The following is a 25341-nucleotide window of genomic DNA, read 5'->3' on the forward strand; positions in this document are numbered from 1 at the left end:
TCACTGGTCACTGCCATCCTTGCAAAGGATACTCTGAAGGGCTGTGAATTACTTTTCAATTCGTATATGGTACCTTGGCCTCTTGCGTTGTTGGCATTGAAAACAAAACCAAAACACACAAGACATCGTAGAGAAATTATTCATGCCCCTTCAATAGTGTGGCTTCAACTGTGAAAAAAGGAAGGGTGAAGACACTGTAGAAGCAAAAATTTGTTTTTCTTTTAATATTGGGCTCATCAGCTATGCAGGTGCCAATACAGAGAAATTTTCTTGAGAACCTGGCAGTGGCAGGGTTAATCTAGCTCCTCTGGGGTGAGGTGGAGGTGTACTTCCTGCTTTTATGTTTTCGAAAGAGAAGTGCAGGAAATTATACCTAGGTATTAAGAGCTTTGAAAAGTTGAGTACAAAGCTCTTTATCAGATATAGCAGGCCTAACTGAGAATATCAGCCCAATTGCAGTTTTTCCAGGAAAATTGTACTTTGCCAAAGGTAACTTTTCCAGGGTCAGTGAAATAGCAAGATGTTTCTCAAGAGAAGGAAGTAGAAAGGAAAATCCCTTTTATGGGATTAAAAATTCAGTAAGTATCCTGAACTCAGTTTTTTTTTTCTTTTTTTCACATTTGAGAATCATTTGTTTTTATGCTAGCAATAAAGAATGCTAAGAAGAAATTCAGAAAACAATTCCTGTTGCAATAGCACTAAAAATGTTGAAATATTTAGAAACAAATTTCTCCAAGGAGGCACACTGAAAAACCACAAAACATCAATGACAGAAATATCAGATTTAAATAAATGAAAAGATATTCCCTACTTATGAATTGGAAGCTATTATTAACATGATAGCACTACACAAAGCAATATATAGATTCAGTGCAATCTTTACTAAAACCCTACTGGCTTATTTTTTTTTCTTAAATAGAGAAGCTGATCCTAAAATATATATAGAATTACAATATACCCTTAGTAGTCAAACAATCTTGAAAAAAAATAGGAAGACTCACCTTTTCTAATTTCAAAACTCACTACAAATCTCCAGTAAACAAAAGAGTGTGGTGCTGGCAGGAAGATAGACATATTATCATTAAAAAAAAAAAAAAAAGTGACTAGTGGATACTTTTACATCTAAGAGTATTTTTTCTCCCAAATGCTGAACTCAGTTTTTAAAAACTCCATTAACTAATGTGTAAATTTTTCATTGTCTTTTAATCACTGAAATAAGGCTTTTTTCTGCTTACGGAGGGATTTTTCTCCTGATTTATTGATAGTTGACTGGTCAAAAGGCATGGAAAAGCTGCCATTCCCTGGGCTCCGTTGCCATTTGATTTATTTAGAAGATGTAATAGGAGGAAGAATTTCTGTTCTTACTGTTAGTCCTGCTCAGTCATGGCAGTGGATGATGGAGAGAGATGGATGCTTGTTTATTGTTGGCTACAGGAGAGGAGCTGCCAGGCGACCGAACAAAGTTCTGCTTAGTATGTGACTTGTACCGATGCCTCCAGTGCCTGCTCTGGTCCACACGCTGGGTTTAGGGGCTCTCAGATTCTCTGCTTTGTTCAATTCTCTCAACAGTTCTTAGTTCCCTTTTAAAGAGGAAGGACTGGAGGGCACACTGCAAGTCTCTTTTGCAGCCTTAAATGTGTGGTGCTGCACAAAGTGGTTTGAGCTGGGGTCATGGGGTGAAGGCTTGTTCGGATGATGGAGGAGTTGGCATACCTCCTCAGTATTATTTTCAGTAGTGTGGGGACTGCCTGAGTCAGCCCCGCCCGCCTGCCCGGGAGCACATTAAAACTCAGGCACCGGCACCATCGAGGGGGACCCCAGGCTCAGGGAATCAGACTGTCTAGTAGAGAGAGTCTGGGAATCTGCTGGGAATCTGCACCTTTACAAATTCCCTGGTGTCTTTTCAGTTGTAAAACCACTGGTTCATACTTTCCTATCCATCGAGGACTGCTCTAAGTCTATATGGCAAATTTGGAAAATCTTCCCTCAAATGCTGCGTCTAAAGGATGGTGGGTGAGTGGCCCAGAGCAATTCTTATGCATCGGTAGGACCCATACATGCGGCATGTCTTAAAATCATAGTCGTTGCTTCATGATATCTTTGTAGAGCGTTTGAGGGCTTTCAAGCACTAGGTTTATTGCCTTTAAAATAGGGTGTTTTATCCTGTTTGAGGACTACCTCAGACTGTTAATTTTGCCCCCTGAGGTTATATGTTGACTCTGCCCGCTGCTCTGGAATTTGTAGCCTGGGAGCATCCAGATGATAAAAGACCCCCTGGAGTTAACTGAGTCAACTTTCAAAATTATCCTGGATTTAAAAAAAGACAAGGAGAGAAAAAAGGAAAATTGAGGGAGGGGGAGGAATGGTACAAGAAGGGGACCTTTCACAATTGGGCAGGTCCTGAAATTCTGTCCCTATTTTAAGTATTTTTCTTGCAATCCTGCTGCTGCTGCTGGTTCTAATGATGGTGATGGTGAACAAGAGTAATAACACAACAACCAAAAATAATAAAAATATCAGGAATTTAATGAGAATCGACTTTTGCCAAGTACTGTGCTACACACCTTGCACACATTATCTCATTTAATCTTTATGACAATGCTATGAAACAGATACCATTATTATTGCCCCCATTTTACCGATCGAGAAACCGAGACAGAAAAAATATAGCTCAACTGACATAGCTAGCAGTAACAGATGTGGGATTCGAACTTTGTGAAATCTGACTTGGAAGCCCAGGCACAAGATGGAATGCAGGTTAAAAATCCTAATGCCTACGGGGCTAGGCAGGAAGAGTAAATGAGTAAAGCACACCCGTAGCACACAGAGAGTGGTGGGACTGTGGCCAAGAAGAGAATGCTTGCCCTGTCAATGAGGGTAGTCAGTTAAGTCCTAGATAATTGTGCCTGGGCTGAAGTTCAGGCCAGTGCTATCAGATTTTTTTTTTTTTTGAAGAGCTAATGGAAATCAGTATTTTTATGTGAGATATTTTGATGTTTAAATGGTGGCAACGTGTTCAAATTTTTAAAGAACACTGAGCCAAACAAACATCAGATTGTAAGCAGGGTCTTAAATCTGTTTTGTTTACTGCCACTTGCACAGCATCTAGAACAGTGCTTGGCACATAGTAGGTATTAAGTACTTGTTTGTTGAACAGATGATTGAATGAATATTTGTGGACTGCATTACACTTACAGGCGGCCAGTTTCCAACTTTTCTACTGCTTCCCCAAACTACCTTTTAGGTTTTTCTGCTGCTTCCTATCCCAGACCAGATCATTTTTCATTTTTCAGCTAAGTATATAGACCATATGTACTTCAAAGGTTACATCCTTCTAGTTTGAATTGGTGTTTGGACCAGGATTCTTGGTGGGGATTTTAAAATTGATTTAAAAACTTATTTTTTGGCTGGATGCGGTAGCTCATGCCTGTAATCTCAGTATTTTGGGAGGCTGAGGTGGGCAGATCGCATGAGTCTAGGAGTTCAAGACCAGCCTGGCCAACATGGCAAAAACTTGTCTCTACAAAAAAACACAAAAATTAACCGGGCATGATGATGTGCGCCTGTGGTCCCAGCTACTTGAGAGGCTGAGGTGGGAGGATTGCTTGAGCCTGGAGAGAGAGGTTGCAGTGAGCCAAGATTGCATTACTGCACTCTAGCCTGGGCAGCAGAGCGAGATGCTGTCTCAAAAAATAATATGTATATTTTTTAGCATCTAAAAACGTTGTAGTGAAAAACACATAAAATTTTTTAAGTGTGCAGCTCATTAGTTGTGCTGCAGATATCCAGAAATTTTCATCTTGCAAAACTGAAACTCTACCCATTAAACAACACCTCTCCATTTTCTCCTGCCCTCAGCCCCTGGTAACCCCCATTCTGCTCTGTTTCCATGAACTTGACTACTTTAGATAGTTCATATAAATGGAATCATAAAGAATTTGGCTTTTTGTGACTGACTGATTGTGTCAGTTGTACCCAAGGGATTTTAATTTTATTAAATTTCCTAAGAAGAAGGAGCATGCCAGACCCTATAGGGCCACATGGAGAAGCAGCAGGATTGGTTAGGAGGCAGAAGGAGTGAGGGGACAGCCTAGGCCAAACCCTGATTTTGTTTTCCTTAAGAAAGGTGAGGTAGGACAGGGTAAGCAGCTAAGACTGGCAAATTTGAGTAAATCTGGTAGGCTGTGGGGTACAGCAGTCTGGTGGGTGGCCCTGGGTGGATTTAAGGCAAGGCGGGACACTGGCTTTTGATAAAGGAGATGGTTGGGGGTGTGGGCACTGAGTTGGTGAGTTTGCCTGTGGAAGATGTGCTGGGCCAGGGGCCTCAGAATTTACTAGCCCTCTAAGAATTGACTAGCCCTGGGAGATGCAGTCTTTCCCCAGTCAGCAAGGCCACAAATCCAAGACCATCAAGAAGGCGGAAAATAATACAATGTAGTTTATAGCAATTGGCCCTGTGGTGGATGCCAAACAGAGAATTACAGAATCTAAAAAAAGACAGAACGCTTAATCCACTCAGTATAATATCCTCAAGGTTCATCCATGTCGTAGCATGTATCAGGATTTCCTTCCATTGTATGTATAGACCACAAGTTGTTTATCCAACAATTCATGTGTTGATGGACACTTGGGTTGCTTCCACCTTTTGCCTGCCATGAATAATGCTGCAGTGACATGGGTGTGCAAATATCGCTTCAAGACTCTGTTTTAAATTCTTTTGGGTCTATACTCAGAAAGAGAATCCATAGATCCTAAGGGAATTCTGTTTTTAATTTTTTAAAGGTATTGCTGAACTGTTTTCTGTAGCAGCTGCACCATTCTGTATTCCCACCAACAGTGCACAAGAGTTCTAATTTTTCCCACATCCTCGCCAACACTTCTTTTCTTTTCTTTTCTTTTTTTTTTTTTTTGATAAGGGCCATCCTGTGAGGTGATACCTCATTGTCTCATTGTGGTTTTGATTTCTACTGATGATTAGTGATGCTAAGCATCTTTTCATGTGCTTATTAGTGATGCTTTTGTATTTTACAATTTGGTAGTCTGTGTTTTAAAATTGAGTCACACAATTTAAGTGTGAGTTTTGAAGAGTTATAAAAACGTATTTTTTATTAGTATCTTTTGTAGCACGGGAAAATCTTCTCAAGGTGATTGCTTTTTTGCACAGAGAGGCAAAAGGTTATCCATTCAGCCTAACTTCAGAAGCTGTTAAAGAATCAGAAACTAGCAGTGGCTTATGCCTTGTAATCCTAGTGACTTGGAAAGCAGGAGGATCGCTTGAGGCCAGGAGTTTGAGATCAGCTTGGGCAACACAGCGAGATGTGGTTTTAAAAATAAAAAAAAACAACAAAAACTTAGTTTGGCCTGGTGGCATGTGTGCCTGTAGTTGTAGATACTCAGGAGCTGAGGTGGGAGACTTGCTTGAGCCCAGCAGTTCGAGGCTGCAGTGAGCTGTGATTGTGCCACTGCACTGCAACCTGGGTGACAGAGCAAGACCTCATCTCTTAAAAAAAACAAAAATTGGTAACTATACCTGGGGACTCTGGCCTCTGGCTTTAAGCACTTGGAGGACAGATCATTCATTCACAGAGGACCTACTGTGTGGTAGCCAAGGTATAGAACTGCCCAGACCAAGTCCAAACATATGGAGATGGTCTCTAGCTATGTGTCCAAAGTAGAGGGGTTGCCTTACATCCTGAGAGCGCTTCTCTATGGAAGCTGATTAAACTTTTTGGGGTGAGATTGGGAGGGCAAATCAGGTGAAGAAGAAGTAGAACTGAGTGTGAGTTTTTATTCAGAAAGCTGAACCATCTGATAATGGCAGAGTTTAGTGTATTCAGAAAGGACTAAAAAACTAAAGTGGACCTATAGGAAAAGTAAGTAAGTAATCTTTATATTTCATTACAATGTCATTACAGGCATACACCATTTTATTGCGTTTCACAGATATTGCTGTTTTCTTCTATAGATGGAAGGTTTGTGACAACCATGCATTGAGCAAGTCTGTTTTTCCAATAGCATGTGCTTACTCCAAGTCTCTGTGTCACATTTTGGCATTTCTCACAATATTTCAGATGCTTTCATTATCTTGATATCTGTTAAAGTGATCTGTGATCAGGGATCTTTGATGTTAATGTTGTAGTTGTTTTGGGGTGTCACGAACTGTGCCACATAAGATGGCAAACTAAATTGATAAAAGTTGTGTGTGTTTTGACTGTTCTGTGTCCCAGCCATTCCCTCCCTTATCTCTCCCTCTCCTCCCGCCTCCCTGTTCCCTGAGACACAACTATTGAAATTAGGCCAATTAAGAACCCTACAGTTACCTCAGCAACATCTAGAAATGATTAAATTTAGTGAGGGAGACATATTGAAAGCCAAGATAGCCTGAAAGCTACCTGAAAGGCCCGGGTGTGTGATGTTCCCCGCCCTGTGTCCAAGTGTTCACATTGTTCATTTCCCACCTATGAGTGAGAACATGTGGTGTTTGGTTTTCTGTCCTTGCGATAGTTTGCTCAGAATGATGGTTTCCAGCTTCATCCATGTCCCTACAAAGGACATGAACTCATCCTTTTTTATGGCTGCATAGTATTCCATGGTGTATATGTGCCACATTTTCTTAATCCAGTCTATCATTGATGGACATTTGGGTTGGTTCCAAGTCTTTGCTATTGTGAATAGTGCTGCAGTAAACATACGTGTGCATGTGTCTTTATAGTAGCATGATTTATAATCCTCTTGTGCCAGTTTGCCAAGTTGTGACTTAAAGGAAAAGTTCTTGAAAGAAATAAAAATTGCTACTCCAGTGAACCACATGAATGATTAGACAGCAAAACAGCCTTATTGCTAATAGGGAGAAAAATTGAGTGGTCTGGATAGATTGAACCAACCACAAACTTTCCTTAAGCTAAAGCCTAATCCCGAGCTAAGCCCTAACTCTTTAATTCTGTGAAGACTGAGAGAGGTGAGGAAGCTGCAGAAGAAAAGCTGGAGCTAGCAGAGGTTGATTGATGAAGTTTAAGGAAAGAAGCTGTTTCCATAACATGAAAATGCAAGTTTAAGCAGCAAGTGCTGATGTAGAAGCTGCAGCAAGTTATCCAGAAGATCTAGCTAAGATCACTGATGAAGGTGGCTACACTAAATAACAGATTTTCAATGTGGATGAAGCAGCCTTTTCTAGAAATTTCATAGCTAGGGAGAATTCAGTGCCTGGCTTCAAAACTTCAAGGGACAGGCTGACTTTCTTCTTAGGGGCTATTGCAGCTGATGACTTTAAGTTGAAGTAAGTGCTCAGTGATCATTCCCCAAATCCGAGTCTTTAAGAATTTTCTAAATCTACTCTACCTATGCTCTATAAATGGAAAAACAAAGCCTGGACGATAGCACATCTGTTTTCAGCATGGTTTACTGAATATTTTAAGCTCACTGTTGAGACCTACGGCTCAAACAAAATTTCTTTCAAAATATTGGGTGCTCATTGACAATGCATCTTGTCACCCAAGAGTTCTGATGGGGATGTATAAGAAGATGAACGTTGCTTTCATGCTTGCTAACACAGCATCCATTCAGCAGCCCATGGATCAAGGAGTAATTTTGACTTTCAAGTCTTGTTATTTAAGAATACATTTTTTAAGGCTATAGCTGCTGTAGATAGTGTTTCCTGTGATGGATCTGGGCAGAGTAAATTGCAAACCTGGAACAGATTTACCATTCTCAGTGCCATTAACAACATTCCCAATTCATGAAAGGAGGTTAAAATAATAATAACAGGAGTTTGGAAGACGTTGATTCCAACTGTCATGAATGATTTTGAGGGGTTCAAACTTTAGCAGAGGAAGTAACTGCAGAGATGGTGGAAATAGCAAGAGAACTAGAATTAGAAGTGGAGCCTGAATATGGGACTGAATTGCTGCAGTCTCATGGTAAAACTTGAAAGCATGAGGAGTTACTTTTTATGGATGAGCAAAAAAAGTGGTTTCCTGAGATGGAATCTACTTCTGGTGATGATGCTGTGAACATTGTTAAAATGACAAGAAAGGATTTAGAATATAACATATACTTAGTTGATAAAGCAGTGGCAGGGTGTGAGAGGATTGACTCCAATTTGGAAAGATATTCTACTGTGGGTAAAATGCTGTCAAACAGCATTGAGTTCTCCGGAGAAATCTTTCATGAAAGGAATAGTCAACTGATGTGTCAAACTTCATTGTCTTTATTTTAAGAAATGGCCATAGCCACCCAACTTCCAGCAGCCACCATGCTGATCAGCAGCCATCAACATCAAGGCAAGACCCTCCACCAGCAAAAACATTAGGACTTGCTGAAGGCTTAGATGATCTTTAGCCTTTTTTTTTTTAGCAATACAGTATTTTTTTTTTTTTTTTAGAGATAGAGTCTCATTATGTTGCACAGGCTGGTGTGCTGCGACTATTGACAGGTTCAATCATAGCTCACTGCAGCCTGGAACTCCTGGGCTCAATGGATCCTTCCGTCTCAGCCTCCTGAGTAGTGGGGACTACAATAAAGCATTTTAAAATTAAGGTACATTGGCTTTTTAGACATGACGCTTTTGCACACTTTTATAGACTAATAGTGTAAAACAAACATAACTTTTATATGCACTGGGAAAGCAAAAAGTTTGTGTGACTTGCTTTATTGTGAGATTCGTTTTATTGCAGTGGTATGGAGCCAAACCCACAATGTCTCCAAAATATGCCTGTAATTGATATTGACTGGAACAAAAGAAAGTTGATTACATCAGTTTGGTGCAAATAGTGGTCATGTCTACTGTCCCTAAATCCTAGAGAAGAATAAATTTAACTCTGTGACAGCTAATTTGTAGTTTCATTGTTAAAAGGTGTTCTATATATGTCTTGAAAATGTTATTCTAGGATGAGCTATACTGACTCAGGATTAATTATAAAAAGGTATATATGCTGTGTCTTGACTTCTGAGATGTCCTTTACTGATAGAGCATTGATGCAGGATTAATCATATCTGTAGCCTTAGAGACAGGAGGCATTCCTGCCTTTCTGGTTTGCAGACATGGAGGGCTGAAAAGGATTGGGATGGGGCATGGTAGTGGAGATTGTTAGCCAGTGGGTTAATCGTTAACCCCTGCAACATTCCAGAGATACACCTAATCTTTGATGAGACCTACTGCTCAGAATGAATAATGGTTAACCATTCCTTACCTTTGACTAAGACGATATACCTTTCATAGTTTGTTTTTTAAAGTATGTGGAACTGTGAAGTTTTTTTTCTTTTGCAAATAACATTTACATATCACAGAAGTTTTATGACTCATTCCTGGCAAAGAAAGCAGGTGATGTTCATGAATAGTTTGTCATCTTTTAGAGACTAGTAGAATGATTGCTATCGAATTTCATTTAACTTAAACACAGCTGTGTGGAGACAATATAAAGTGGTCCTTTCCTCAGTACAAAACATGAAAAAAAAAAAAAAAACCCAGTTCTTGTTAGCAGATGTTGGTGTGTTATGCTGCACATGCCACTGAGACATTCTTATTTATGAGGACCAGTCATCTGGACTGGAAAAAGATTTTTAAAAGAAAATAAAGGGAGCAAAGAAAAATTTGAGGTCTCCCTCCCCTCACAGGGGCTGTTTTGGGCTGGGTGCAGCGTCAGTTATCTGATGGCTGACTCCAGGGAGAGAGCCACCTGTATCCCTGGTTAACGAGCATTGGCCACCTGGCAGAACACCACTACCACAAAGATGCAGTTTCACTTTTACCATTTGTCACTTCCAATTAAAGGTTTTGGCATTCTTGCCTACTTAAAAAACATTCTGTAACCATTAGAAATAGTTTTTATATTTATTTATTTATTTATTTATTTTCTTCTTTTAGACACAGGATCTCTGTCTTCCAGGTTGGAGTGCAGTGGCACCCACAACTTACTGCAACCCTGAACTCTGCAACTCAGGTGGTCCTCCCGTCTCAGCCTCGGGAGTAGCTGCAATTATATAGGCACATGCCACCAACACCCAGCTCATTTAAAAAAAAAAAAAAAAAATTAAGAGTCGGGGCCTCCTGTGTTGCCCAATCTGGTCGCGAATTCCTGGCCTCAAGCAATCCTCCGACTGTGGCCTCCCATAGCATTGAGGTTACAGGGTGTGAGCCACCATGCCTGGCCAGTTTTTATATTTAGGAAAAAAGCTAGCAGAAATTGGCTCTTCCCAGTTCTGAGAAGTTTTTCTATTAATGCTATTGATGATTCCTAACTTGTTATCAGAGTCTTAGTTTCCTTTCCTTAGTAATCGAAGGAATTGTCCTTGGCTTCCCTTCTTCATAGTAATCTCACTGCTGCCTAAGCAGTGGATGCATGGTTACGTGGCCAGTGTCTCTCTGTCTCTGTGTCTGGGCTTAGGTTTACCCTGAGAGAGTTCATTGTAAGTCTGTGCTGAACTGACTATTCACTCTGAGTTGGAATATTTTTTGCTTATTACAAACTCGATTTTTTTGAGACAAAGTCTAACTCTGTTGTCCAGGCAGGAGTCCAGTGGCACAATCATAACTTACTGCAGCCTCAAACTCCCAGACTCAAGTGATCCTCCTGCCTCAGCCTCCCCAGTAGCTGGGACTACAGACACATGCCACCACATCGGCTAATTTTAAAAAGTTTTGGGAGAGGTGAGGTCTTGCTGTGTCGCCCAGGCATGTCTCAAATTTCTGAGTTCAAGCAATCCTCCAGCTTTGGCCTCTCAAAGTTTTGGGGTTACAGGTGTGAGACTGCACCCAGCTGCAAACTATTAAGAAAAAGTAATGAAAGGCTGAGCTCTTTTCTTTGTAGCTAAGCCTCTTGAGAAAGTTCTGAGGCTGCTGCATCTCCCATTCCATCCTCAGCTCCTTACGTCGCAGCTGGCAGCTCCACCACTGTGTGGGCACTGACCACCCCCCCCCCCCACGAAGGGACCAGCCATCTCCTGTTGGCCATGGTGAATGTTTTTCAGTCCTTATCTGACCTCCCTTTGGAATTGGACATTGACCAGATCCTTCTCCTTGAAGCGTTACCATCTCGAGTAGTCCCCTGCTCGAGATGTTTCTCCTGCTTCATTGGGTGTTCCCTTTCACTGTTTGTTGAAAGTTCTCCTCCTGCTGGTCACCCATTGAATGTAGGTGTCAGGTGTCATCTAGCATTGGATCCCATGTCCTCCTGTCACACTTTTTTTTTTTTCCCTGGCGGGTGTTCACAGCTGGGTTTGTTCACATGACCGCCACATTGAACTCATACGTAACTCAGACCTCTCTTTGGGAGCCCCCAAATTTCAGCTGCTTGTCAGGATCTTTCTGTGAGACTGGCCACAAGTATCTTAAACAGAGAATTCTTAGACAGAATTCATCTACTTTTTCCTCAAACCTGTCTTTTCTCCTATATTCCCTACCTTGGTGAGGGTGTCACCTCTGATGAAGTTAAACACACTAGGGGTTTGGATCAACCTAAACTCATTTTCCTTCACTCTCTTTATGCAGTAAGTACCAAGTCTTTCCCGTTACTCTAAGGTAGTTCCTTTTTCCTAGTCCAAGCCAATCCTACGTGTCTGCAGATTCAGTATGTTACCTTACCTCCTGCAGGAAAATTCCCCAGCATTCTGTACCCAGCCCTTATCCTGGGATTGGTCTCCCCTCGATTAAGCTCATTCAGGCTGGTGCCTTGCCTCGTTCACCATCATTTCCCCAGGGCCTAGCAGGGTGGTGCCTTGGAAATAATGTAATTTAGTGAAAGTGTCTTAGTACGATTCCATGGCTAATGGGTGTGCTACTCTTGCCATTCAGAGATGGGGCTGGGACATCGCTCTGTGGACATTGTGGTCCTAAGAGCCCTGTTCCTGGGTGCCTGCCATTTGCTTGCGTCAAGTTGGACATGACAGCTACGGGAAAATGATTGAGGGCAGAAGGCAGTTTTGGTGCGACAGGAAGAGCACAGGCTTCCAGGGTTTTGCTTTAAGATCAGGAGAGTATAATGCATCAGAAGTAGCTGATGCTGAGTCTGTTCTCAGGAATGGTGTGTTTGAGGCAGCTACCCGTTGCCAGGTGCTTGCCATGTGCTTGGATGCAACCATGGCTAAAAGGTTTCCTATCTGGCTATGTGGTGATTGACTGTGGGTCGCCTTCCTATTGTATGTCTGACTCCTCGAGTGTAGTATAAAGGTCTTCGCAGAGGTAGGGCTAACGGAGAGGCAGTGGCAGTTGTTCAATGTTCTATAATGTAAATTGAAAGAGATTTTTCTTTAGTTTTAAGCTGAGTTTTCCACATTCTCATTACTAGTTGGGGAGGAATTGGGAAGTGGTGACATTATTCGCAGCATTCCAATGACCATTCTCTAGTTCTACAGAAGAGGTATGTTTGAGGAAGGCACCCAAGTTTCCTGACTATTTCTCACACTTCTCCATCACAAGAAAGCTCTATGTACAAAATGGTGAGAGTCCCAAGAAGCATCATTTGCTCTAGGCTTGTCCTTACTGTGGAAGCTCAGAGACTCACCTTTGATCTAAAATAAATAAACAAAAAGCCATAAGGCAAACCTTATTGAAGTAGATGATGTCAGGTGTGTTTGCTGCTGAACACATACAAACACTTTATATGCAGATAAAATAAAATGACTCACAGCATTGCTGACATTAGTGTGTGTTTTTCCTGCAGCTAAATACATCATAGGATTTTACCAAATTACACCGACTAATTGTTCATTGACCAACATCATACTAGTGGGATCACAAGACCACATATGACAGTGCTGCACTTTGCTTTGAGAGAGGAAAGGGAAGAATGAACCTGAGGAGAGCTGACTGAAATGTAATAATTCTGTACCGAGATTTGAAGTGAAAATAGAATGCCAATTTTGAGTTTTCTGTTTCTTAAACTCTATTTTAAATGTTTATTTGGTCTTACAAATATACGTCTACATATTAGATATAAAAATGGAAGCGAGGCAGCTGCCATTAAATTCTGGCTGCAGTCTCTTCTAAGATTCAGTCCTTCTGATTACTGAGCTGTGTCAAAGATGCCATATCTAAAAAAGAAGTCAACGTCTTTCCCTACTTCAATACTCACATATACTTAGGACAGATTATCTCTTACATGTCATTAGATATTAGTTTTGAAGATTTAATGAGTTCCCGTAAAGTACTTAGAATAGTGCCTTTCATAATAAATACTGTATAGTGTTTGCCATTTTATTATTGTTATTGCTTATTTTTAACAAAAATTATATTTAAATTTGCTTTTAGTGACATGTTTCTCCAGGTGTATGCTAATATAATTTTCACAGTGTGAATTTAAAACTCTGAATCTCTCATTTAATTGGATCTTATCCTTTTGGTTGGAATTTCCTTTAGAGATACTTTGTCAACTTTTGCAGAGTTAGGCTGGTAATATATATTTTCAATAATCAATACTAATAGGTTTTTAAAATGACAGATTTGAGCAACTTTTTACTTAATTTTTCTAAGATGTTCTGTAAAAACTGAGGGAAGCCTAAATACATCCTATGCAAATAATTGACATAAGGATAACACAGTTTCAGTTATGTTTTCCCTATTTTTTTCTGTGATATTGTTATTTTTAACATTATTGTACTATATTTTATTATGGAACACTTTTTTACACAACTAAATCACTCTGTCTTTATTTTGATCATTTGTTCCAAGTCTTCAACATTTTTTCTTAACATTTAAATGCTAAAACTGTTTAGTTGGCTCCGCACAGTGGCTCCTGCCTGTAATCCCAGCACTTTGGGAGGCTGAGGTGGGAGGGTTACTTGATACCAGGAGTACGAGACCAGCCTGGGCAACATAGTGAGATCTTGTCTCTAAAAATAAAAAATAAGTTGAATGATTATCACAAATATTTTTCAAGACCTGCTGTGTGTTGGACACTATTTGCATATGTTTTTCTTGTTTACCACTCTGAGCTGTATTGTATTATAGGACAATGAAGCTATTTTGCATATAGGAAAACAGGTTTATAAAATGCACATCATTGTTTGGCTAGTAAAGAACAGAGTTGGGTTTAACACAGATCTCTCTCTGTTAATCTCAGGCTCTTAATTATCATGGTAAAACTTCTTCAAAATGACCCTACTGCCATCAGTAGGATGGTGGAATAGGGGGTCCAGCTGTCTTCCCTCCATAGAAGCACCTATTTAACAACCCTCCAGGGATGAAAAATCTTTATGAGAACTCCCAAATTCAGTTCTATGCATTAAATATGTGCAACTTTTTGTATGTCAATCATACCTTATAAAGTGGTTTGAAAAATAACTTTTTTCTTTTTTCTTTTTTTCTTTTTTTTTTTTGAGACAGAGCCTTGCACTGTCACCCAGGCTGGAGGGCAGTGGCGCAGTCTCGGCTCACTGCAAGCTCCGCCTCCTGGGTTCATGCCATTCTCCTGCCTCAGCCACCCCAGTAGCTGGGACTACAGGCGCCCACCACCACGCCTGGCTAATTTTCTGTATTTTTTATAGAGACGGGGTTTCACCGTGTTAGCCAGGATGGTCTGGATCTCCTGAACTTGTGATCCGCCCGCCTTGGCCTCCCAAAGTGCTGGGATTACAGGTGTGAGCCACCGCGCCTGGCCTAAAAAATAACTTTTGAAGTTATGTGCCATGAAAAATGGATTTAACTTGGTTTTTCTCTATACTACACCTGGTGATCCCAATTCATTTCCTTAATTAGTATTTATTGAGCCACTAAATATTGTTTATTGTTCCAGGAACAGTGTTAGGTGGGAGTTCAACGGGAAAAAGAGAGGCATAGGGTTACCTCTGAAGGAGTTTATAGCATAATTGTTCATAGAATACTTACTCTGTTTTGGGCTGGGCGTGGTCGTTCACGCCTATAATCCCAGCACTTTGGGAGGCTGAGGAGGGTGGATCACTTGAGGTCAGGAGTTCAAGACCAGCCTGCCCAACATGGCGAAACCCCGTCTCTACTAAAAAATACAAAAAATTAGCTGGGCGTGGTGGTGGGCACCTGTAGTCCCAGCTACTCGGGAGGCTGAGGCAGAAGAATCGCTTGAACCTGGGAGGCAGAGGTTGCACTGAGCTGAGAGCGCCACTGGACTGCAGTCTGGGCGAAAAGAGTGAAACTCCGTCTCCAAAAAGAAAAAAAAAAAAAAGAATACTTGAATACTTACTCTGTTACTCTTTTTTCATGGATTAAGTTTCCTGTGTTTAACCAGCTCTCATATGGCTTAATAACAGTCACACTGTAACATTATTAAAATATGAAAATTTTAATTTGGCATTTTACCCAGTTCCATGAGACGAATTGCACTATTTATCACATTATTCCTTGAACTTTGGTGTTGCCTTGAAATTGTACAGCCTATCAATGAAGAATACATTTTTATCTTTGCTATATTTAGTTTTCTCAAGCTGCTTTTGAGCATGGTGAATCTTTTCATTGTTAGTGTTTTACATAGTTTCTAGCAGTAATGAATAATTACCAAGGACCAGATGTTTTTAAACCTTTCCTCTAATGCTCACAGCCATCCTTCCAAGCTAATCTGCCTTTTCTTCATGTTAATGATGAGGGACCTGAGGCTCCACATGCCCCACAGATGTTGTCATTCCAGGGTAGTCAGGGCAGTCATTTGCTGGCTTCAGATTTCTTTCAATATTTTTTTTTCTTTTTTAATGAAGACCTTAGATAGGCTGTAACAGATTATCCCCTTTTCCCCTTCTGTGAGAGCCAAGGTGCCTTATATCGGTTAAAATCTGGTGAGACCTGTGGTGAATTGATTGCTTCTGTCTGCCCCTCAGTGGTTCTGAAACATTAGGAGGTTGTCCTTCTTGAGAGAGATTTCAGCACTTCACTCAGTGAGCCGATGCCTCAAGCCACTTGTATTTGGAACCATAAAAGAGCTGCCAGTTCACTGAGTTGAAGGAGGAGGGTGTTGGTGGCTTTCTTTGTTGCCGGAAAGATGGATCTGATTATAAGAAGCCTCTCAAGTAGAGAGTTGAATCCAAAAGAACTAAGAAAATCTGGGTGTTTAAACAAAGTTTGAGTTGACATGGGATGTTGTTGAGATTGCAGCTTATTTAGGAAGGGAAGAGGGTAGATCTCTGGCTCCTTCTAATTAAGAGTTTGTTTCCAGAGTCTGCCTTTGTCCCAGGCTGCTAAGATTATTTTTCCAGTGTCTTTGACAATTGCCACAAATATACAAGAATATGGACACATGTGGGTATGTCTTACATATTTGGGGGAATATTTTTCTGGAAACTTTGATTCTTGGGCATATCCTTATTGATACATTAGAATAAAATATAAAGCAAAAATGCCGTAAACTGGAATTGTGATCCATCATCTAGAATGAGAAAATGTCACACATTGTCCACAAATGTGTGACATTTTCTCATTCTAGATGATGTTGCTTCAAGAGTGTTACTGAAACGCTCTGGAAGGTAGAACCATTTGCCCTTTCCCCTCCTCAAGCCTGCTGGCACAGAAGTGTCACGAGGGTAAGAGTTCCTGTAGGAAATGTAATGGCTTTTGAAGTTGAGTTTCCTGTAATGTGAAGAGGCTTTTCTGTATTTGAGACATAAAACAAAACTGAGTATTATTTTCTTCTTAAGAGTTGTCTCATAGGCAATCTAAAAAAAAGAATGCTTAAATTAGAAATAATATAACAAATTTATGGAGCATTTGATAGCCTTACCATTTAAAAAACTGCAGTTATGTGAACTTTGGCAAACTTTCTGAATTCACATAAATGGATAGTTTTACCATGTAAAGTGTTAGCTTTGAAGTTTTCTTTTGAGGGAAGAGATAAAATGCGTTAAAATTAAATTATGTTTGTTTTTGTTTGAATGGCTGAAAGATGAACATGATGCAAATTTTAAAAGTACAAATCTTTTTGGCATACAGTAAAAAGTTTTCATTCCACTCCTGCTCGGCAGTTATTAATATATTCTTCAGAGATATTTTGTATGTATACCCCATATATATATGCCTACCCTCTTTTTCTACACACTCATTCTACTGATCAGTCTCTCTAGGATTCTATATCACTATGGTCTCTTATTTTGACAGGCATTAATTCTAGTATATAGCGAGCCTCCTCATTCATTTTTTTCTGTTACATGCACAGACTGTCCACGTAACCTCTCTGTGGTGCAGTTTCTAGGTTGCAGATTTTGCAGTGAACGAAGAATTTTCTCACACAAGTATGAGTCTTAGAATAAATTCCTGTCAGTGTAATGCTAGGTCAAAGGGTGTGGGCCGCCGGGTGTGGTGGCTACCATCTGTTATCCCAGTACTTTGGGAGGCAGAGGTGGGAGGATGGCTTGAATCCAGGAGTTTGAGGCCAGCCTGAACAACATGGTGAGACTGTCTCTATAAAATAAAAAAATTAGCCAAGGGTGGTGGCGCATACCTGTAGTCGTAGCTTTTCAGGAGGCTGAAGTGGGAGGATCACTTGAGTCCAGGAGGTCAAGGCTGTTATGAGCTATGATCACACCACTGTACTCCAGCTTGGGCAACAGAGTGAGACCCTATCTCTTAAATCAGAACAAGGATCTCGCAGGAAAAAAAAAAAATTTTAAAGGGTATGGGCATATGGGTATTTTAAATTTTAATTTATATGGCCAAATTGTTTGCCATGGAAATTATACCAAATTATCAGCAATATATTGTGGTGCCGTGTAGACTATTGGCTTTGAACACATTTTCTTGTGGATGGGAAATTGAGAATTTTTAAATATGCATCTTTAGATATATAATATGTTAAGTATATATGCATATTTAGATATGTTTCCATATATTTCATTATTGAGTAATCATATTTGATTCTCTTTTTGGAGGCTAGGTAAGTTTATGTGGCAGTTTTCAAACATTGAGAGCTATTAGGTTGAAAAAATATGGATAATAAGGTAATCTGAGGAACTTTTAGTTTCTTGCCCTTTCTCTCTTACATCCCTCTGAATTATTTAAGATCCAACTGAGTCTTGCCTTCTTCCATGAAACCTTCCACAATTATTCCAGCTCTTATTGACCTGGGATAGCAGAGCCTGTACTCAGTGATATGCTTTTATTAGAATGAATCTCTACAGTATCATGTTTGTGTGCCATGTTAGGAGACTCACAGCGTTAGAAGGGAAAGAGCAAGGAGGAGCTTAACTCTTGGCTTTGCCCTGTGATTTTTATCTAGCTCTAGGGACAGAAACAATAACATTCAGTAGATACTATTTTCTTAGTTTTAAATAAGAAATACTTCCCCCAGTACTTTGTTATAATATTTTAAGCATAACTTGTATTATTTTTCTGAATATAAAAGTAATAATGATCATTATAGAAAATATAAGAAATATAAAACATTTTATAAAGCAGAAAATAAAAATCACCCAGAACCCTGTCAGCTATGAGTACTCATGGCCATCATTTCTTTTGTCCTTTTCTCTCTCATTGTGTGTTTCTCTCTCTCTCTCATGTGTGTTTCTAAAGAAATTGACAGCAACATGCTGATATAGTTTTATATTTTCCTTTTTTTTCCCCCCTAAGAATAGCTGATGGCTTTGGGGTATTTCCTCACAGAACTTTTCCTATGCATGTATGTATACATAATACGAAATGTAAAGAAAGTTTTGAAAAAAGAGATTAGAAACAAAATTATACTATGCATAATGCTGCATTTGCTTTTGCCACTCAGTAATATGTGGTAAGCTGCCTGTCTCAGGAGTAAGTATAGATCATTCTAGTTCTTATAAATGTTTGTACCTTTGCACCAGGTCCCATAGGCTTCCAGTGATATCATGTTTTGCGTATTATAAATAATGCAAAAATGACATCCTTTTTCATAGATGTATGTAGAACCTTGTAGCATAGATTAAAAGGGGAATGACTGGGTTAAATGCTATACACACTTAAATTTTGATGGATAATGCCAAATTTCTGCTTAAAAATGTTTTACCTGTGTGTGTTCCAATAAATAGCCTCACTGTCCTCATCAGCTCTGAAAATGATCTCTTTAATTTTTTTAACTTGATAGATTAAAAACATTGCTTCTTGTGCATGTTTAATTTACATTTTCCTGATGGTAAGGTTGAATGTCTTCATATGCTTCTTAGCTGTGTGTCTTTCAGCTATAAATTTTCCATGTTTCTAGTTTCTGATCAATTACTGAGATTTCTTTGATATTAACTTTTTTGTCTGTTACATATATTGCAAGTATTTTCCTCCAGGTTGTTGTTTTCTTTCTTTCTTTCTTCTCCCCCACCCCCACCCCCCAATAGAGCTCAATTTCTGGAGACCAGGTTGTCGTTTGCTAACTTATTTCTTGTTGTCTTTAGCCATACAGGAATTTTAATTTATTTAATAAAATCTGTATGGTCTCTCAGTTTTGGATCTTATTTACAAAGATCCTCCAATTTAAAAATGTATTTTCTTATGTTTTTTTTTTCTAGCACTTTTATGATTTTGTTTTCTTACTAAGACTGAGCTAGACTGAAGGAATGATTGAACTTTATTTCTTTTCCTCTGTAGTTTAATCATGAAAATTGATATATTTTTATATAGGATTTTTATGACTTACCAAAGCAGTTCTGTGGAATATAGATCAAGTTAGATATTAAGTTAAAACTGAATCATAGAAATTCAGATTATGGATAAATTGTTCTTTAGAACTTTAAAAATCTCTCTCCAGCTGTCATTTACTTTCTAACAGTGTTCTCTCGTCCCTTAGGTATCCCAGCACTTGGGTAGGGAGTAAGGAGTGTTTAAAAAGAATATACAGGTGTCATCAAATCAGTTCTGCTTTTATCTGTAATATTTCATTTGAAAATAAAGGTGCTGCTGAAAACAAGAAACAGAAAACCCATAATTTGCTATTCCATTGGAAGTTTGGGGAGCAGGGCAGGTACTAGTAACTCATTTTCCCCGAGGGGTTTCAGTGAGTTGGTATGGGTCATGCGTGAGGTCAGTGTGCAGTATAACTAGAATTCCTTGCCCCTGAGGACCTTGGTTGAGCTCCCCTGACAGGGCTGGGCTAAGCCCTATCCTGGGCTAAGCCTAACACTGAGCTAAGCCGTATCCTGTTACAGTTATAAAGTATGTTCCGCAGTGTGACCTTCTGCTCTAGAACACTTTGCACACTATTATTCCACGTTTCCTCTTGGATACCTCTCTCATCTGTTCACTGGGATCCAGTTATGCAGAAGCAATAAATACTGCAGAGCATAAGTATTTTTGTTAGGAAATGAAGTACATTTCTAAATCTGTGAGCACAAAACTGAAATGGAAAATTACTGAGCAAATTATAAGCTCAGGACCAAGAATGCCAGGAGAGTTTTTTTTTGTTTAGAAAAGAAACATGAAGTGTTGTTTATCTGTGGGTGTGAAAAATGTATTAAAATAGCACATGAGGCCAAGTGTGGTGGCTCATGCCTGTAATCCCAGCACTTTGGGAGGCCGAGGCAGGGCAGATCACCGGAGGTCGGGAGTTCGAGACCGGCCTGACCAACATGGTGAAACCTCGTCTCTACTAAAAATATAAAATTAGCTGGGCATGGTGGCATGTGCCTGTAATCCCAGCTACTCGGGAGGCTGAGGCAGGAGCATCGCTTGAACCCGGGAGGTGGAGGTTGCGGTGAGCTGAGATCGCATCATTGCACTCCAGCCTGGGCAACAAGAGTGAATTTCCGTCACAAAGTAAATAAATAAATAAATAATAAAATAAATTAGCACATGATAACTATTCTAAAAAGCACTTTTCCTCCCCCATCTTAATTTGATAACGTCAGTCTTGTCTAAGTACCGTTTCTCCTGGAGTAGCTTAATGGAACACTTTTTTTAGACTCTTGAATTACTGCAGATTTTGTTCCTCTCCTTAATGGTACTTAGTTTGCTTCAGAAGATTTGAGTTAAATTTTGGTTTTGGTGTCATCTTTCAAATCTCCTTTTTATTCCTTCAGTGTTGATTTTTAAACCACTGTTCCCCTACTTGTAATAGCTGCAGTAATAGGTAATTATTAGGCATTGTTATCTGGGCCAGGGACTCTGATAGTGCTTTATATACATTATCTTATCTAATCTTTTCACTGACGCTGTGACATGTAGTTACTGTTTTCATCTTACAGATGAGGAAACCGAGGCTCAGAGAGTTTAAATAGTATGCCAAAGATTTTACAGTTGGCTGAAATTCATAGTATTGAAATTCAGGGCTCTTTCTTCAGATCCCAAGCTTTTTACTAGTGTAGTGTCTTTAGATTTTTTCACCTGAATGAGTAACTCTGTGTGTCCCTTCCTGGGATGATGCTGAGAGAAGAGAAAATACATCTCACCACTAATGCTGGTCCCAGTTCTCAGACAGTTGCTTCTTGGTCCAAAGTGATTTTAATGTGCAGTCATCTCTAAGACCTGTTGAGTTTCATGAGTCAAGCAAGAAGAATTCCAGGTCTTTCAGGCATCTCCATCCCTCAGGTTCACTTGTGGTGAAGATGACACATGGTCAGTGTTTCTAATTATACTTTGGTCTTCCTTTTCCTTGAATATTGTCAAGGAACAGAACTGCCCTTCCCCCTTCCCTCCCTTCCATTCAGTAGTGTAGTGGTAACTCAGTCTTAGAAACATCATGAGAGGCCACTCTTCCTTTAGACGTCCAAACATTTTGTTAGCTTTAGTTCTCCCTGCTTTGTTCATGTAAAACTTCATTTATATGACCAATTGCCTAGTGTCATCTCTTTCTACCCTTGCAAAAAAAGAGCTTAATGTTAGATAATAGTGCAACACAATAGAGCATAAAGTTAAAGTTGGCTAACTTGGCAGGGTAAAAAGAAGTACATCTAGGGCTTGTTCCTATTTTGACCAAAAAGCATTAAAGTGTATGCTTATATGGCAGGAATCGCCAGCCTCTCTAAGCTTGAGGAACTTTAGCCTATGTAATAGGGCTGACAACAAGATGACTGGTACAAGGAGTAAGGTAAGAAAGAGAGAAGAGGGGCCGGGCGCTGTGACTCACGCCTGTAATCCCAGCACTTTGGGAAGCCAAGGCGGGCGGATCACGAGGTCAGCAGATCGAGAGAGACCATCCTGGCTAACATGGTGAAACCCCGTCTCTACTAAAAACACAAAAAATTAGCTGGGCGTGGTGGCGGGCGCCTGTAGTCCCAGCTACTCAGGAGGCTGAGGCAGGAGAATGGCGTGAACCTGGGAGGTGGAGCTTGCAGTGAGCTGAGATCGCGCCTATGCACTCTAGCCTGGGCAACAGTGTGAGACTCCGTCTCAAAAAAAAGAAAGAAGAGGAAAAGGAAGGCACTAAGGATGGGAGAGGACACTGGTGGAGTGCTGCCAGTGATTTCTTTGGTTCTCTTTCTTTGATGTGTCCATGTAAATTGAGTGCTACACCTTTAGAAGTGGTTCTTTTTAAAAAACTTTTTATTTGTATTTGTATTTTTAAATTTTTTAAATTTTAAGTTCTGGGGTGCAGGTGCAGAAGTTGTTCTTACTTTTTTTGATAGATGCCAACAAGAATATATTCTGTGAAAGATCTTACTAGTGTAATAATTCTGTCATTTCACATTTGAAATCTTGACCATATATGTGTGACCTTATATATATGAGTCTTACATGTAAAGTGTGTTTAACCTGGGTCAGTATGTTAGCATGTATCATTGTCACTGATCCCACTGTGTCTCTGAATAGATTACAGTTATGTATAAAAGATCAGTTTCCTGTTTTGCTCTCTCGACATCTCTCCTAATTCATTGGAATGTGATGACTCTTTATTGATTGCCTAATTCATTTCTTTTTTTAATACTTTTTTATTTTTAATTTTTGTGGGTACATGGTAAGTATATATACTTATGGAGCACATGAGCTATTTTGATACACGCATATAATACATAATAATCACATCATGGAAAATGGGGTACCCATCCCCTCAAGGATTTATCCTTTGTGTTGTCTTGTACATGGTTGGTGGGAATGTAAATTAGTACAACCACCATGGAGGAACAGCTTGGAAGTTCCCCAAGAAACTGATTCACTTCTTTTTCATCTCTTGGAGCCCTTCCACCTGCAGGTTCTTGATCAGAAGTTCCTGTTTCCAACACATCGCCCAGGCCATCACTCTGACCATTGGCTTCACTTGCAGCTGTCCCCAGTCAGAACCTCGTAGGCAGTCCCTTCTGAGGCTTCCTTGCACCCAGGACCCCTCTGCCCTGCAGCCAGCCCGATTTGTGCCTTCTGACCTCCAAATATGTCTTGCTTTCCCACTTAGGAATTAGAAACACTGGGAATGATCATCCCCCCTCTGAAAACAGTCACCACCACTGCCTGTTGGAATCCTGCTAGACATAAATAAAGCCTTAGCTCAGTTTCCTTAATGGCACCTTTCTCATACCCCCATACCCTCCTGCTACGTGTTGTGAATTCTGCCGCATTCTTTTTTTTTTTTTTTTTTTTGAGACAGATTCTTGCTCTGTTGCCTGGGCTGGAATGCTGTAGTGTGATCTTGGCTCACTGCAACCTCTGCCTTGCAATTCTCATGCCTCAGCCTCCTGAGTAGCTAGGATTACAGGCATGCACCACCACCCCCAGCTAATTTTTGTATCTTTAATCGAGATGGGGTTTTGCCATGTTGGCCAGGCTGGTATCAAACTCCTGGCCTCAAGTGATCCACCTGCCATGGCCTCCCAAAGGGCTTTGGTTACAGGTGTGAGCCACCATGCCTGGCCAACAACACATTCTTTGTAGCCAGGCATGCGGCACCAGCAAGGAATGCCTCATTTGATAATACCATTGTTACACTCTGTCATCATCAAATGTCCCAACGTATACACAAAACTTTAATCTGATTCTCCTTAGGGTCACACAAAGCTAAAATCATTTATAAAGGCATTTAAATGAATTGTGCCATTAAAATTAAATCAGTGTTATATGTGTGTCTCTACAGGTTTGTAACTCATTATGTTATGGACCTTTGGGGTTGAATTTACAGATGCTGAATCTGCAGATGCCAGAGGCCCAAACTGATTTTCCTAGGGGCCATCTATCTCCTAAGTGATAGCTACATGGTTGTGGACATGTCTTCTTATTTCTTCTGCCTTTTGGGGGGCAGGGATGATCTTTTACTCATTATTATATTCTCCCGAAGGTTTTTTTTTTTTTTTTTTTTTTTAACACAGTATCCTGCATTTGATAGGTTCCTTTAGTAAATGTGTCTTCATTAAATGAATTAATGAATATCATATTTTAAAATTAAATCTCACCCCAAAATGGAAATAAGTAGAGAATGGAGTAGAAAAAGAAAATCCTCCATTTGAAATGAGGATGGGCAGCCTGAAAATGGAAGCGACAAGTCAGGGTTTAAGAATAGACTGAGTAATCTAGATGTGGCTGTAAGTGCTGTATTTGTGAGATATGACACCTGGGTCTTTAAACCAAGATCCAGTGTAGTAACTAAACTGCTTTTGAGAGGGAGGATAGAAAAGAAAAGAATGGAAGGAAGCAGGTGAACGTTTGCTCTGGCAGGTGACCCAGATGAACTAGACTTGGGGAAATCTGTCTTGTGTTCCTGTCTTGTCCAAATCCAGCTTTCTTGTCCAAATCCAGCTTTGTAAGTGCTGAAGTTTTTCATTGTAAGCCTAGAGGGCCATCCAGTTGTGCTTTATCACAGGGGTCCCAGACCAGTACGAGTCCGTGACCTGTTAGGAACTGGCCTCACAGGAGGAGATGAGTACCGCCTGAGCTCCGCCTCCTGTTGGATCCACAGCAGCAGTTGATTCTCATAGGAGCAGGAACCCTATCATGAACAGCTCAAGCCAGGGATCTAGGTTGCATACTCCTTATGAGAATTTAACTCATGCCTGATGATCTGAGGTGCAATGGTTTTATTCCAAAACCATTGCTCCCCACTCCCATTTGTGGAAAGATTGTCTTCCTTGAAACCAGTCCCTAGTGTCAAAAAGGTTGGGGACCTCTGCTTTATCGACCAGTGAATAAAAGTTGGAATACCCTGGCAGCACAGGCAGCCCGCAGCCACTGTAAATAGAGCTCATACATAGCAGTTTTATCTGTGAACTAACATTACATTGCAGCATTGTGAGAGCATACAAAATGAAGTTTGGTTTTAGAGTTTTACGAGGCCATTCTCAGTCCTAACATCGTTACTATCATCTATGGATTTAAAAATCATATTAAAGAAAATATAATTTAAAAAATCTTGCCCATGCCACTGGGTAGGGGGTTATGCCATATTAAGCAATTTGTGTTTCTTTCTTTCTTTTTTTTTTTTTTTCTTTTTGAGACAAGGTCTCGCTCTGTCACCCAGGCTGGAGTGCAGTGGCGCAATCTCAGCTCACCGCAACCTCCACCTCCTGGGTTCAAGTGAT

General features: G+C 40.1%; 1 protein-coding gene across 4 annotated transcripts in view; it reads left to right on the plus strand.

Annotated features, from left to right (window-relative positions):
- The window catches only part of PTPN14 (protein tyrosine phosphatase non-receptor type 14), a 206031-nt gene that overhangs the window by 36018 nt on the left and 144672 nt on the right, over positions 1 to 25341 (plus strand). The gene's annotated exons all lie outside the window — the stretch shown is intronic.

The sequence above is a fragment of the Pongo pygmaeus genome, chromosome 1 (genome assembly GCF_028885625.2).
Source record: "Pongo pygmaeus isolate AG05252 chromosome 1, NHGRI_mPonPyg2-v2.0_pri, whole genome shotgun sequence".
Lineage (NCBI taxonomy): Eukaryota > Metazoa > Chordata > Mammalia > Primates > Hominidae > Pongo > Pongo pygmaeus.